Below are 14,078 nucleotides of genomic sequence, written 5' to 3' on the forward strand. Positions count from 1 at the left end.
GTCTTGCCATGAATACCTTCATTACGTTCCATCCTCTTTTCTTTAGAGGAAATAAGCTTCCTGAAAATACCAAAAAGTTGCCACTTTTGTTCCCTGTCCGTGTTATTTCAGCAATCGTGTGAATGTGAATGTACATGCAGCAAGGACTTACAGTGTCCTGTCTCTGAGAGTGCATTTCTACTCCCAGTGCATCTTCTGATCAGCATGAAAGTCACATGAAAAAGAAAACATTGACACACAACAAAAAACAAGCACCTCTAAGGTGTTCATAACAATGGACTGAAACAGACTATGAAGTGTTTTCCCACCATGCAACACACTTTCAAAAGAATCCATATTTGCAAGTTAGACACCAAATATGGAATAAGATGCTGATAAATTGGTGAAACTCCAAATGACTTCTAATTCTAAAAACCTATAGGAGCCAACAAAAAAATGAATATTCATGACAAATTCCAAAAAGAACTGAAGTAACATATTTCTTGTAGAAGGTGATAAAAATGTATTTCTAAGAGCCATGTAGGAATAATGAGACTCAAAAGAGAAAAATTCTCCAGCAGTTTTTGACCCCAGGGCACTGTGTGTTCCCTCAACATAAGCTGATTCCCCATGAGGGTCATTTTAAGTCCAAGTTGAAGAACTGCTGATGACATTTCCATGTGTGAATTATTGGCTTATTTTTCAATATGATGAAAAACCCTTCCGAGCTGAGCTTATCACGTCATGGTTCACTGAAAACAAATTATTGAAATACTATAGCAGTAATATCTGCACATCCACAAAGGCTGCTGTCTTTGACGGTGCCATAGTGACAGCTTAGTCGGTTAGCCTGACAAGTTATCTGATGTGGTCAGTCAGTGCTGTACAATTACTAAAAATTGCTTAAATTATCAATTAACAAAATACTTGCCAGTGTATGCACATACTCTGCTGGTTAGTAGCAGAGACATGACGATAGCAAAAAAAACTTGGATTGCCTGCAACCTTAAACTTTAAATCTGTTGTATTTTTAGAAATGAAAACATGCAGTGAAAGTTCATGCAACTCTAATGCTCACACTGCGAGCGTGATTCATTGTCGGCTATAGCAGTTGATTATTTTAAGTGTGGCTCCATCTTGGGCCTCATTGTTGTTTTGTTTCCAAGTAATGATGAAACTGTGTGAATGTTACTGTGACACTTTAACCCTTAAATCTGCAGTAACTCATTGTTATTGCCACATGGTAGGAACTTGCCATAAAACAGTTGTTTATCTATAAAACGAGCAGTTTCAGGGAAATATTGGCTGTTAGACATTGGAGATTCTGGCCTCCTGTATTCTATTTTTGGCCTTTCCCAACTTCTGGAGGAAACATCTGACTCTTGAGCTGCTAAATTCTTGACTGTGCTTGAAACAAGAGTGGCAAGAGTCAGCAAAAACAGTAAAGTTGTGGACTGAACATGAACACCTGAACAATGGCAGATTTGGTGATAATTCTCCTGATGCTGATCATTGCTATGAGTCACCCGTTAGTCACCTTCTATTCACATTATCACATGATACATTGTTTTTCTGAATGTCTATTATAACTACTTTAGGTTTAGATATATAGAGGGTGCAAAGCATGCAAGGATAAGGGAAGGATGAGCATTCAAAAAGAATAAATACACAGGAAACGAGTACCTGCAGCTGTACACAGTACAGAAAAGAAAAATACTATTCACACTAGAATCTCTCAAGTTATGATTAGTGTATGTAGGTACTGATTAGTAGTGTTGCATGAATAAGGATTATTGCACAATTATTGCTGCACATGTATTATTGCAGGTCTGGTGTGACCATTTGTCCCCATTATTGCACATGATTTGTTGTCCAGTTAACACATTCAACAGCTTAAATGTCCAGTCTATCAGCTGTGCTTGTTGTGGAGTCTGACAGCAGTGGGCAGGAAGGAGCGGCGGTACCTTTCCGGGTGTAGCAGTCTGTCACTGAAGGAGCTGCCCAGTGCTGTCAGAATGTCTTGCATGGGGTGGGTTTTTTGTGATTCTAATTAGATACAATGGGTGAGACACTGCGGCACGGTGGTGCAGTGGTTAGCACTGTCGCCTCATACCTCGAATCCCGGTCTGGGCCCTTCTATGTGGAGTTCACATGTTCTCTCTGTGCCTGTGTTGGCCCTGTGATTGACTGGCGACCACTCCAGGGTGTACCCCGCCTCTCGCCCGTAGTCAGCTGGGATAGGCTCCAGCTCTCCCGCGACCCTGACGGATAAGCGGTATAGAAAATGGATGGATGGATGGATGGGTGAGACACTCTTCATTAATTTTTCATTGTGTTTTACTGCCTTCTTAAAGCATATTTCATAGCACTGACAGATCTTTGGTGCATCAGTGCGAAGTTCTTGTTGAATTGTATTTCCTCATAGACAGTGATTGCACCTATGTCAGAAGGTGTTTTTTTCTTTCTTTCTTTCTTTTTTTTTTTTTGCTGTCCATTTTTTGCCTTCATACTTCTACTGCCTTCCTACTGGGTTCTTCGAACTCTGGCGACAGTGACCGCAAGAGAGCTAAAAAGCATGGGTGAGAATGGGTCAGGACAGAATAATGCAGTGTTTTTTGCTCCTGTCAGAGTTTCAGAGCCCACAGGTGCATGTCCCTGTTCGCTGTGCTGCCCGACAGAAACGATACTGACAAGAGACCAGACAGCAAGGAGAGCAGAGAGCACACACATCAGAACAGCCATCCATCCATTCGGACGTGATTATATTGAATGCAACCTCTAAATGGTCAGTATGATTGTTATTCAAAGGTCAGACACACAACAACAATCGATACAAAAGAAATGGATATAAAGGTTATTCTGTTATGTAATACAATATTAGAATTACATGTGAAGATTGATATCACTCTCATGTTTGTATGCTAAATATGAAACTTTAGCCAGCCGTAGCATAACAGTGTCCACCTATCAGCACATCCTGCTCATTAATTAGAATATATTTCATTTTGCATGGGGAAAAAAAAAACACAACCTGAAGTGTGACAATTTACTGCATGACAGCAAGCATGGTTATCTTAAAGCCCAAACTGAGTTATTTTCTCAGACCTCTCATTGAGGGAATGTAATGTGAGAGAGGATATTACACACCTGTTTTCACAGGCTGAGTAGGACCCCTCATGAGTCCCTTTTGAATGATATTTTATCTCAAATGTCGTATTTTTTGATGCATCTAAATCATAGCAAGAGTGGTAACGCGAGTAAGAAAAGATCCACTTGCATATTAACACACACCAGTGGCCTTATATAATTTGGTTGTCTGTCACTGTAATTTCCAGTAGAGAGTCAGAAAGTGAGGAAGGAGGAAAGTTTTTGAACGTAACTAAACTTAAAACATTACCTTGTTTATGAAAATTTCTGCATGAGTCACCAGCAACTGGGGTTGTTTAATAATGAAGACAACAACTCCCATGATGCTACACTACTTAATCACGTTATTGAGAGATCCCTAGCACCACAAATTAAATACTGTGTGTTTAATCGTAATTTTAAAGAATATTTTATGGATATCTTCCACTAGGCGGGGCTATTTTATATTGAAGAAATGCATTTCATACTTATACAAGTCCAGCTGTAATGAGGATCTGTTGTTGATAGTTTAATGTGTGCTGGAGTGTCACAGCCTGGCTCAATGAGTGTTGCTTTTGCTTCTTCTGCTGTTGTCACTGTCTTTGGCAATAGTTCCCTCTCTGTGTGTTTGATGGGTAGTCATCAGTGAAAATAATGAGAGCACTGTACCAGCCAATTTGGTTTAGCAAAGTGACACCGGTTAATCTCTGTACGTTCAAACAGCAATTGTATATACATCTCCTCCGTTTTGTGATGCATAATCACATTGGGAGTATGCTCATACTGACATTTTCTCACAAATTTGTGTTGTAAATGTAGTTTTCTGCTGTTTTCAGTTTGTATTTCAGAGTTTCTTTTAGCAGAGGCTGCTATTTTACAAATTGAAAATGCTGTCTCTGTCTGTGAGTATCCCTCAATTGAATCAGACACGCTGCAGTGCACATTTTCTGTCAGAAGAAAGATAAAGAGGGTCAGTTTTAAGCATTAGTGTACTGCTTTGTCACATAAAGTCTTAAATGAAAAGGTTATCATTTATTGAATGTTGTGAGAGTGGCTCAAAGTAATAAAGTCTTGCGATTCCTTCCATCTGTCAGTATAATGGTTAGAGACAACAGAGAAAGTGGTCGCACATTAACTTCAGGCAAATGTTGAATCAAAGCATTTAAGTCTGTGTGTTAGCCTTAAGCTGTTATCGCACAGGGTTCTCAACAGTTTGTGTGCCATTTAATAGCGTTACCCACCACGAAAAGAAACATATTCAGTGAAAACTATATCCTATTTAGTTTTCTGCAGAAAAGCTAAATGCTTATATTTTTGGGTAAACTTTTGTGGCTATTCTGGTATCAGCACTAAACATCCTTTATAGTCGAATCATACAACCACAGCTATCCGCCCCACCCGTCAAACCCTGTGTGAGATTGGAGCGTTAGTGTGAATGATTTGTATTTATTGCTGTTGCTGGTAGTGGCTGTCGCTTTTCTCTCTCCCTCTCTGTCTGTGAGATGTTATCTCAGCTTTTTCCCCTTGTGTGTGATTAAACCTGAAAAGAGGTGAAACCAGGTGATGTTTAATATCCATCAGGTTTCTTGAAGGTCATTAGCCAAACATGTAGAGATAAGGTGCTATTTCTCATTTCATTCAGGGCAAACATTTCATCTTTTTCCAGCCACAGAAGCCAGTAGAGTTTTGTGGGATCACTACTAACTGCCTAAATACCCAAAGGTGTCCTTTGGGTACAAGTGTTTTGTTTAAACCACATTTTCAGTAATCCTGAACATTCAGAATGAATTTATGTCAGCATTAGTAAAATCCACAAATTAAAGGTACCAAACTCTCTTGGATGAATGCTGAGGTCGCTGCCTCAATTACTTTGCCAATTTTACGCTTCCTGTCACAGCTTCACGCCTGGCCAGTGTCACTGCTGGGCATTTTATCAAGTGCGTTTTGTACAGAAACTTCTGAGCAATTTCTCAGTTATATATTAATTGTTTTGTAAGCTTGTTGTGCTTTTAATCATTTTTGTCAATTCACTTTCAAACCACTATCTGTTTCTGAATAGGCTAATAACTTACCATATATGACAGAGTTGAAAGTAGCAATATGACATATCAGGACACAGTAGAAAAGACCAGAAGCAACTTGCAGCAGCTGTTCTTAAGTTCAGACTTCGCCTAGTAACGTATTGCACCCTGAAAAGGGGAAGTAACAATCTTATGCATTTTTTTCTTTCCTTTTTCTTTCCTTTTTCTTTCTTTTTCTTTTAACTTTCTAGTCTAGCTTTATTCTTATAATTTACTTTCTTTTAAAGGTAAGTAAACAGGCAAGTATATTGTCATTTCTCACTTGATCTTACACATGTAAAATCAAATGTGACAGGAATTGACAAAAATGGGCTATTTAGCAAACATATGTTTAATCTATCAAACTAAAACTTGTATTGGAAATAAAACAACATTGTGTCAAACATTTGTAGCCTTTAGTCTTTTGAATTTTTGTGTTTGTTATTCAGTACAGAGAGCCTTCTTTGGAAACAAACACAGAAACGCAGTTAATCAGAAACATTAGCAACTTCATACACTCGATGTGTGTTTAACTGAGCTAAACAGCGTCAAAATCCCCACAATGGCCGCTCCGTGTCAGCCACTGAGGGAACAGAGTTTAGCTAGCTACCAATTAACAATTAAAAATCTAAAGCATGTTTCCAAAATACTCAAAATTCAGACAGGAAAAAAGGGGAAATATCAGTAAAAATGCTTGGCACGATGCTTCTGTGGCATCGTCACTGAAAATTCAAGGATTCAAGGATTCTTTATTGTACAGCTCCCTTTTCTGAATCTCTGCAGGCTTGACTAATAATCAATCATAAGTCTCATCTGTCAAAAGTAGATCATAGCAGATCATAACTTCTCAGGCAGGCAGGTATTCTTACACTTTTTTATGTTTGTGACTCTGGTAACATTATTTTAAATGTTCTAACCTCTTTCAAAGGACTTCATTTTGAAAGGACTTTTTAAAGTTACCTATTTATAAATGAATTTGTTTTTTGGCTTTGGCTTTTCCCACTTAATTTTCTTTTTCAATGCCTATGAATAAATTATCAGCTTCCCAACAAAATTATTTTAGAATGTGTTTTCTCAATGGAGACTTACAATTGCTAAAGTAGGGTTGGACCTTGCAAACTAGCACTCACATAGAGATTAGTTATATTAAATATTCACACCCAGTAACTGCTAGGTCTAAGAGCAGGCTACAGAGCCATTTGAAATGATGACACAATTACACTGAAGAGTGAAAATGTCAATGGAGCAAGCTTGACTCATCTGACCTCCACATCTGGACCCAAATTCCATAATGATGTACTGAACTGGGAAAAAAGAACATGATATACCTTAAATTACAAAATGCTAACACATTACCTTCACGTTTAATTCTTAGCATGAGAATTTCTATATAATTTTAATTGCCTTAGTGTAGTCCTCTATTTCATATGCGTTCCAAACTGCATTAATACCTGCAACAGTAAAACACTGTTACAGACTATCTCTCCTCAGTATTAGTATTAAAGTCATACTTACTTTTATAAAGGATTCACTGTTATTTTTGGATGTTGTATTAATTAATTAAAATTGCTCAAATTCTCTGTTGAATAACTCAGAGGGGTCATTGTGACCCTTTGACATAAGAGGAGGTTGAGGCTGTCAGGATCTTGGGGTGACTCAGTTTCTTGAGATGTGCTTGTGGGAAACTGGTTCTTGTTGGATTTTGATGTTTAGATAAGAAGACATGAAAGCTAAGAAGAGCTATACAAGTCTATCGAGGTTACTGGAAGGGATGTTCACAAGCATACACCATACTATAAATAAATGCGCTCAGTACAAGTAAACTGAGACAGACCAGATGATTTTCACAGGGTTAATTGGCTTTGATCAGAGGGTGCTAGAGATATTTTCTTGTCTTTGGTAGCATCTGACTGAGACCTAAGTCAACCTCCATTTTCCCAGGAGATTACATGAGCCGTGGCATTGGAAGCCAAAATTGCATAGTGAAAGCAAGGTTTATAGGTAATCAACCTAAACATGCTGCTATTATTCTACAGTCATTATGGTGTGCAGTCAAAAAGTTAAAGTAAAAATGTGTCTCTTGCCAGTTCAAGCTAATCAAGACATTTGAAGCAGTTTTGGTTTAATTAAAGGTAGTTTGACTATAATGATTGGTATTGATATTGGTAAAGTTAAGTTGTAAGTTCTTATATTTGTCTTTCTTTGCCCAACAGCAATAATGAAACTGAGCTTTATAGAATTGACTTCTCAGACATCAGTCAGCCCATTTTTGGTTCTGTTCACATACACAAACCAACAGCATGAAATGACACACGATACACATGCAGCTGGAAGATCTTTATACTACATCTAAATGGACCTTTTAGTTAAGGATGAAAGGAAATCCATCTTGCTGCTGAATGCATGAGTACTCTCAATCAAGCTAATTACATTCAAGACAAATACAGATGAGAGCAAGACACCTGGATTTATTTCCAGCAAGTAATCAAGCAAAACATCTAGCAATACATAAAAACATGAAATCATGAGGATGTGTCCGCTTCAGGCCTGTAATTCACCATCTGTCCTTGTCTGGTGAAAACGGACACCCTGCGATTCTTGTGGAGATTTGTTTTCAATCAATAACTCAGGATAGCATGATTTTGAGCGAAGAAAATGTGAAAGCACATATCTTGCTAAGCAATAAGAGCACATTTCCCTTAACACAGATACACGGACGACAAACAACTCTCTCTTTGCTGGGGTTACTGTGATGGATAATCCATGCTGTTTTAGGCCCATTACCTCAACTGATGCCTTTCTATTTCCATGACAACGAGTTACTGTATCTCTGTACAAATCGGTCTGGGCTCTAAGCTAATGGGTTATTATTATATGACTGACGATGTTGAATCATTTTCTCTGCCTTGGGCTGATCTCCCTTGATTCTGCCAGCACCCCCCATCACTACCCCTCACCCTCCCACTGCCCAACCCTGCAGTCACAAACACTATCAGGAGCTCTGAGTCAGGACGGATTGGATCCAGTCCTCCCGGATCCATTATCAGAGGCGATTTGATTTCTGTGGTCTTAACTGCATCATGGTATTACAACATCAAATCTGATCATGATTTAACGGAATTGCTATGGCTCGATAAACTGTCATGTGACGAATTATGAGTCCCACAAATCTCACTGAAGAAATGAAACACTGGTTGTCAAACTGTACTGAAACTGTAACCTACTTAACATACATAATTCAAGGGGGAAAAGATGAAATAGTTCATTGTAGTGCTTAGATCAAAGTAACTGGACTTCAACAACAAATGAAAGGAAAAGAAAAAAATAGGAGAATAAAGCAGGACAATGGTGAAATGCCTTTGGAGTTGCAATGTAAAGTAATCCTGCCTCTCACAGTCTCTAATAAAACATCTGAGACGCGAGACACTGAGCAAGACACACTGAACAGAGCTCAAACAAGAAAGTGTGAAATATAAAATGTAAAAGTAGCTGAGCACCAAACAAAGGATACAGCACAAAGGGCTGCATTCCCCAATACCATCGCTCATGTCACTGTGAGAGATGAATCTTGCAAATATTTGCTAAGGTATTTTCTGTAGAGCTATTGTGCAGCTTCTGTTGTTAAAGTTTAATATTTCATCATATGTGACAGCTAAAACAGCTGAACAGAATGTTTCTCTAGAGGCTGCAATTGCCATTTATTGGTTAAAAATAGTAGGTGGATCTAAGGATCTTTGCTTAGATTTAGTTAAAGGAAGCAGGCAGATTTGATCCTGTCGTATAAGATTGTTAGGTTGGAGATATTTGATTTTTGTTCTACACAGATCTGCATTGACTTTGTAAAAAGGTATTCTGAAGGGGGAATTTAGGTCAACAGGAGTTCCATCTTTAAGGTCTGCTTTCAGTTACACCTCACTTTCAAAGTCATAGAAGTTTTAGCTGTTCTCACTCTGCTGCTCTGGGAGGATAAAAGTAAAAACTCTGGTGTTCTGAGATGACACACTATTCTTTCATCAGCAGATAGCACCACTAAATCTGATTCCAAGGCTCCCAGACACTGCGAGATAGCTTCTTATGGAATTCAGTAGGGGGAAGAATATAAGCAAATTATTTATTTTACCATCACTCTAGAACATTTTTCTCTGGCACAATTATTGAAGAAAAATAAATGAATCAAGACCCATAGAGTATTTATTTGAAGTGTGAATATCTCTGCTTTGAATGTCTGTAGTATTAGTTCTACCTCGAATTATATAAAGTGGAATCCTACAGTATTTGTTGATATTATCAGTAGCCATTAATAATATAATTTAATTCTAAGGGCTAATACAGTTGTATTTTTTAAAAAAAAAACAAAAAAAACCCCATTTTTTTGACATTTTGAAGGCAGTAGCAGATTCAGCTCAAATTGAAGAGCACCACTTTAAATAAAGTGTTTAAACTGTGTGCTCCATCAGCTGTCGTACTCAGATCATTTTACCATGTAGAAATATCCAATTCCAAGTGAGAATTCTGAATTCAACTTGTGAATCAAATAAAAGTACAGAAGCAATGCTGCTGTCAGTTTAATATTTTCATAATATTGTGTTATTGTGTACACATGTAAAAGGCCACCTACTGTGAATAAATAAATGAAAAAAAAATACTGAATTTGATTTGGCAGATAGCTTGTATAAGACTCACTGAGAGTGAAACATTTAGTCATTACATTGCTACTTTTAGCTGAGCTCAGTGACAACATGTCACTTCCAACAGGGGCCTAGAGGGCCCCTGATGCCTCGGGCTCCTGGGCATGTGCATGTGCTTAGCTAGAGACGGGGTACACCCTGCACTGGTCACCAGTCAATCGCAGGGCCAACACACAAAGACACACAATCACACACTCACACTCACACCTAGGGGCAATGTAGAGTAGCCAATTAACCTAATGTGCACGTTTTTGGGATTGTGGGAGGAAGCCGGAGTACCCGGAGAAAACCCACGCAGGCACAGGGAGAACATGCAAACTCCACATAGAAGGGCCCAGACCGGGATTCGAACCTGGAACCCTCTTGCTATGAGGCGACAGTGCTAACCACTGCACCACCGTGCCGCCCTTAACCTGTTAACCTATATTTTGTAAAATGGTTATGTAGAAACAAGAGTTAAAAACTGTATTATTTCTCACTAAAATATAAAGTTGTGTAAAATGGAATTATTGAGGTGAATTACAAAATTTTACTTTGCACCTTTAAGTGCTAGTATAACAAACTTTTAATACTGTATTACCTCTGTGTTTGACTTGAGGGAGGACGGTCAGGGAGGGTGTAGAAAAATCCAGCCTTTTGTTTCATTGGCAGTTAACAGTATTCTGTTTGACAGTGCACCTGATGGAATAATGGGGTCAAAGCACCAAAAATGTAATTCTACAATTTGACTTAGATTTGAATTTGGTGAGTTGAAATGTCTGCGGTGAACGAGCCTCTCCCTCAACAGGAGTGCCCTTGAGCAAGGCACTGAATGTGAACAATGAACGTAAAGCAGAGTATGGCCTCTGCATGAGCAAACCCTGTAGGTGTCTGAGTCATTTTCTGTGTACTCCAATTGTTATTTCCAAATCACGACTCTGCTCTTAGTAATGAACGCTGAACACTTGACTGTCTCCGCTGTGACCCACGAGCTTCTAATCATGTACAAACGTGCACCGACGTGCTTTTTTAGCCTACATTTCTTGGCGGAGTAAAGCTGCATTCCGCCCCACCCCTTACAAACATCATCATCACCACTGTACCTAAATCAGGAAGCACAGAGGCACGTTTTTTTTTTCCTTTTTGTTTTGTTTTGTTTTTTTTTTAACGGAGACGCTTTCATGATTACAGCAACGGCGAACCAATAAGGGAGAAAAGGCGTTATTGTTGATGTTGCTGACCACCACCGTCGACCACCACTGAGAGAAGACTGACAGTTGGTTACATCCTGTACAAGGCTCAGCTGTGGATGCAATTGACACAGACTAACCGGAGAAGGGTATGTGTACAGTCGAAGTGGTTCAGCTCACATAAAACAGATACAAGGCTAGAAAGCCAGTGTAAAGTCAGTTAGACGCGTTAATAGCGCCTTACTGTTTTTATTTTCCTTTTCGACCGTAGAAATGTGGTGTGACGATAGTAAATATGCTCACGTCGACTTGTTTACGGCAGTAAGAACCGTTTCGAAACGTGAGGGGAAAATGTGTTCGGAATGTCATTTTCGTGCTCGTCCAAGTCTACCTAACTTTACCAAACCGGAGGTAGTAAGTGTTGTTTAATAGGCAACAGACAGTGACACTGCATTGTCATGTGCTTTGACGGTGTCGCCCCACCACCACCACCACTACTACAACCTCCACCCTCCCTGCTGCGTTCCCTCTCGTTGAACCAGTCACTGTTAACATGTCTTGCAATTTCACGCTTCTTTGCTTAGCAGCAATGTAGCATTCGATTTTGAATAAGACTCAAGGCCTGATGTGAATCGTTAGATACTCATGTTCAATTCGGTATACTTAAACACGTCAAACAGGAGTTTAGTCTTATAAGATTCAAATTTTTTTAAACGCTTGTTTGCTACGGCGCGGCTCGGTCTGTTTGCGGTGTACCGTTTGACCAACAGGAGAAACCAATTATTAAGCTTAAACTTAATTCATGTGCGCATTAATAAGTGGATCATTCACTTGCCGAATTTATTGCGAAGTCAGAGTTATTCGTTTAAATATATAACTTCTTTTGCACGAGCCATAATAACATGCACCAAAGCGTGCCACTTTTAATTTAAAAGGTTCCAAATTGAGTTTTGCACCTTTTCTACAGGGCAGTGTATATGAAAAAGGGACCTTTTTTTTTTTAAAGAACGTGTTCTTTCACCTGACTTTTGGTCTAAATATATTGTGTTTTTGTGGCTAGACTGCTTTAGACTATGACTCAGCTGTGCTTTCAGGAGCCAAAAACATACACTGTAAAGCAGGCATGTCAAACTCAGTTTGGCTCTGGGGCCAGATCCAGACTTTCTGTTCTCAGGTGGGCCGGTCAGTAAAAGAATGTCAACTCCAAATATTTAGCTTTGTTTTGCAGTACTATGCTTTATCATTCAGCCTACATTTGTAGCCTACCCTACATATTATAATCACGGATGACAAGGGGTCTTTTCTAAGCCCAACACATTTATTCACAAACAATGGAAAAAAAATGATTTTCATGTGTTAACAACTGGTTTATTTTAACAGTTCAGTTCAGTTTTACATCTGAACCAACTCACCACACTAAACAAACTCAAGTGGGAGCTATGAAAAAAATATTTTCACCTTAATTGTCATACTGCTTTGAAATAAATAAAAAAAGAAATACAAAATAAAATAAAATAAATAAATAAATAAAATAAAAAGTTATAGCAGTGCATGGGCAATACGATTAGACTACATCAGATCAAACTACTAGGCTGGGCCTACTGAAGCTGAGAATATACTGCACAATATTAATTGTCTTTAATATGAAACCAGATGAATCTTATTTTTAATGATCTGTATTCATGAGTGCAAACAAATTTCGTGTCATCACACTTTTTTTCCTCTCTCTCACTGCACTCCTGCAGTCTACTTGCTGCTGCTGACTCCTGAAACTTGGCATCTTTTTGCCTTCACAAGTGCATCGATATTAGGTGTGAAATCCTGAGTAGCAGCACATTTAATAATGTCATTCAAGTGTTTATTTGTTAACCTTGTGCGCTGCTTTGTTTTATTATTGTTCATTATGGAGAACACCTGTTCACAAAGATAAGTAGTCCCAAACATTGATAGAACCTTTGCAGCCATGGCTGTTAATTTGGGGTAACCTGGCACGAGATATTGATAAAACGTATCCAATCCCATGGACCCAAATTCATCCTTCATAGCGGAATCGCACTGCAAGTCAATAAGCTCGAGTTGAATGTCAGCTGGCATATCAGAAGGCTTCACTGTAAATGGCGAGCGAAAAAAAGCCAAATTTGTTCTCAAGTTCACTGAATACCTGAAGCCTCTGCTCAAACTCTCGCAGCAAATCTGTTATGTTGTCTTTATATTTATCCAAATCATTATCGGGACGGGCCGGTGCCTTCGGACGCACAGCTGTGAGACAAGAGAAATGTGCGGTGTGACCGTTAGATAGCTGCGACTCCCACAGTGACAGTTTCATCTTGAACGCGCTTATGCTGTCGTACTTGTCATACTTGTCACAACTTTTGATAGAAATGAGCTAGAGACTCGCTTCTTTTTTTTAACATACTCAGAAATTTATGCCGGGCTGGATTAAATCAACGGGCCGCGTCCGGCCCGCGGGCCGTATGTTTGACATGTCTGCTGTAAAGCCTGGAGGAAATGAAGGATTACATCACTCTGCATCCTCTGGTCTGTAGCAAGTGCCACATGTTACATGACTTTACATGAAAACAGTGAAAGTGTGTAACAGAAACCATACAGGCTCTATTGGTCTATCTAAAGAGAACAGCTGTTCACCACCTCACTGTTGGTCTGTTGAGGAAAAGAATTGCCAAGATGTGACAGCAGCACATGACAAGATGACAGGCTCCCATTTGTAAACGTAGTCTTTTAGTTTCATGTGATTAAAAAGGATGTGCATCTCAAAGCAGAGACATGCTAATGCACTGTTGCTGCTATGTACGGTCTATAAATAAAGTACTCACACATGAGTGGTGATTTAGTAAAGCCTGCAGCCCTGAATGTCCTCTAACCCAGGGACTCTCCGCAAGGTAACCTCTGGCTCTGTTTGGTACAAACTACATGCAGTTTTAATCTCCACCTTTTTCATCTCACTTTAGTAGATAAAGACGGGACTCAAAGCAGATCATGTACATCAGTCGCCCCATTTAGCTGGAATATCACTGTCACACATTGTCAGATAACGT

At 39.0% G+C, this 14,078-nt stretch overlaps 1 protein-coding gene across 1 annotated transcript in view; it reads left to right on the forward strand.

Annotated features, from left to right (window-relative positions):
- The first annotated feature begins 10,854 nt into the window (after nucleotides 1–10,854).
- mbpb (myelin basic protein b) overlaps nucleotides 10,855–14,078 on the forward strand; it is a 44,634-nt gene continuing 41,410 nt past the window's right edge. Inside the window, exon 1 of the mRNA XM_046398856.1 lies at nucleotides 10,855–11,171. The gene's annotated coding sequence lies outside the window, so the exon portion shown is untranslated. The remainder of the gene's footprint in view (nucleotides 11,172–14,078) is intronic.

Source organism: Scatophagus argus, chromosome 9 (genome assembly GCF_020382885.2).
Source record: "Scatophagus argus isolate fScaArg1 chromosome 9, fScaArg1.pri, whole genome shotgun sequence".
Taxonomy (NCBI): domain Eukaryota; kingdom Metazoa; phylum Chordata; class Actinopteri; family Scatophagidae; genus Scatophagus; species Scatophagus argus.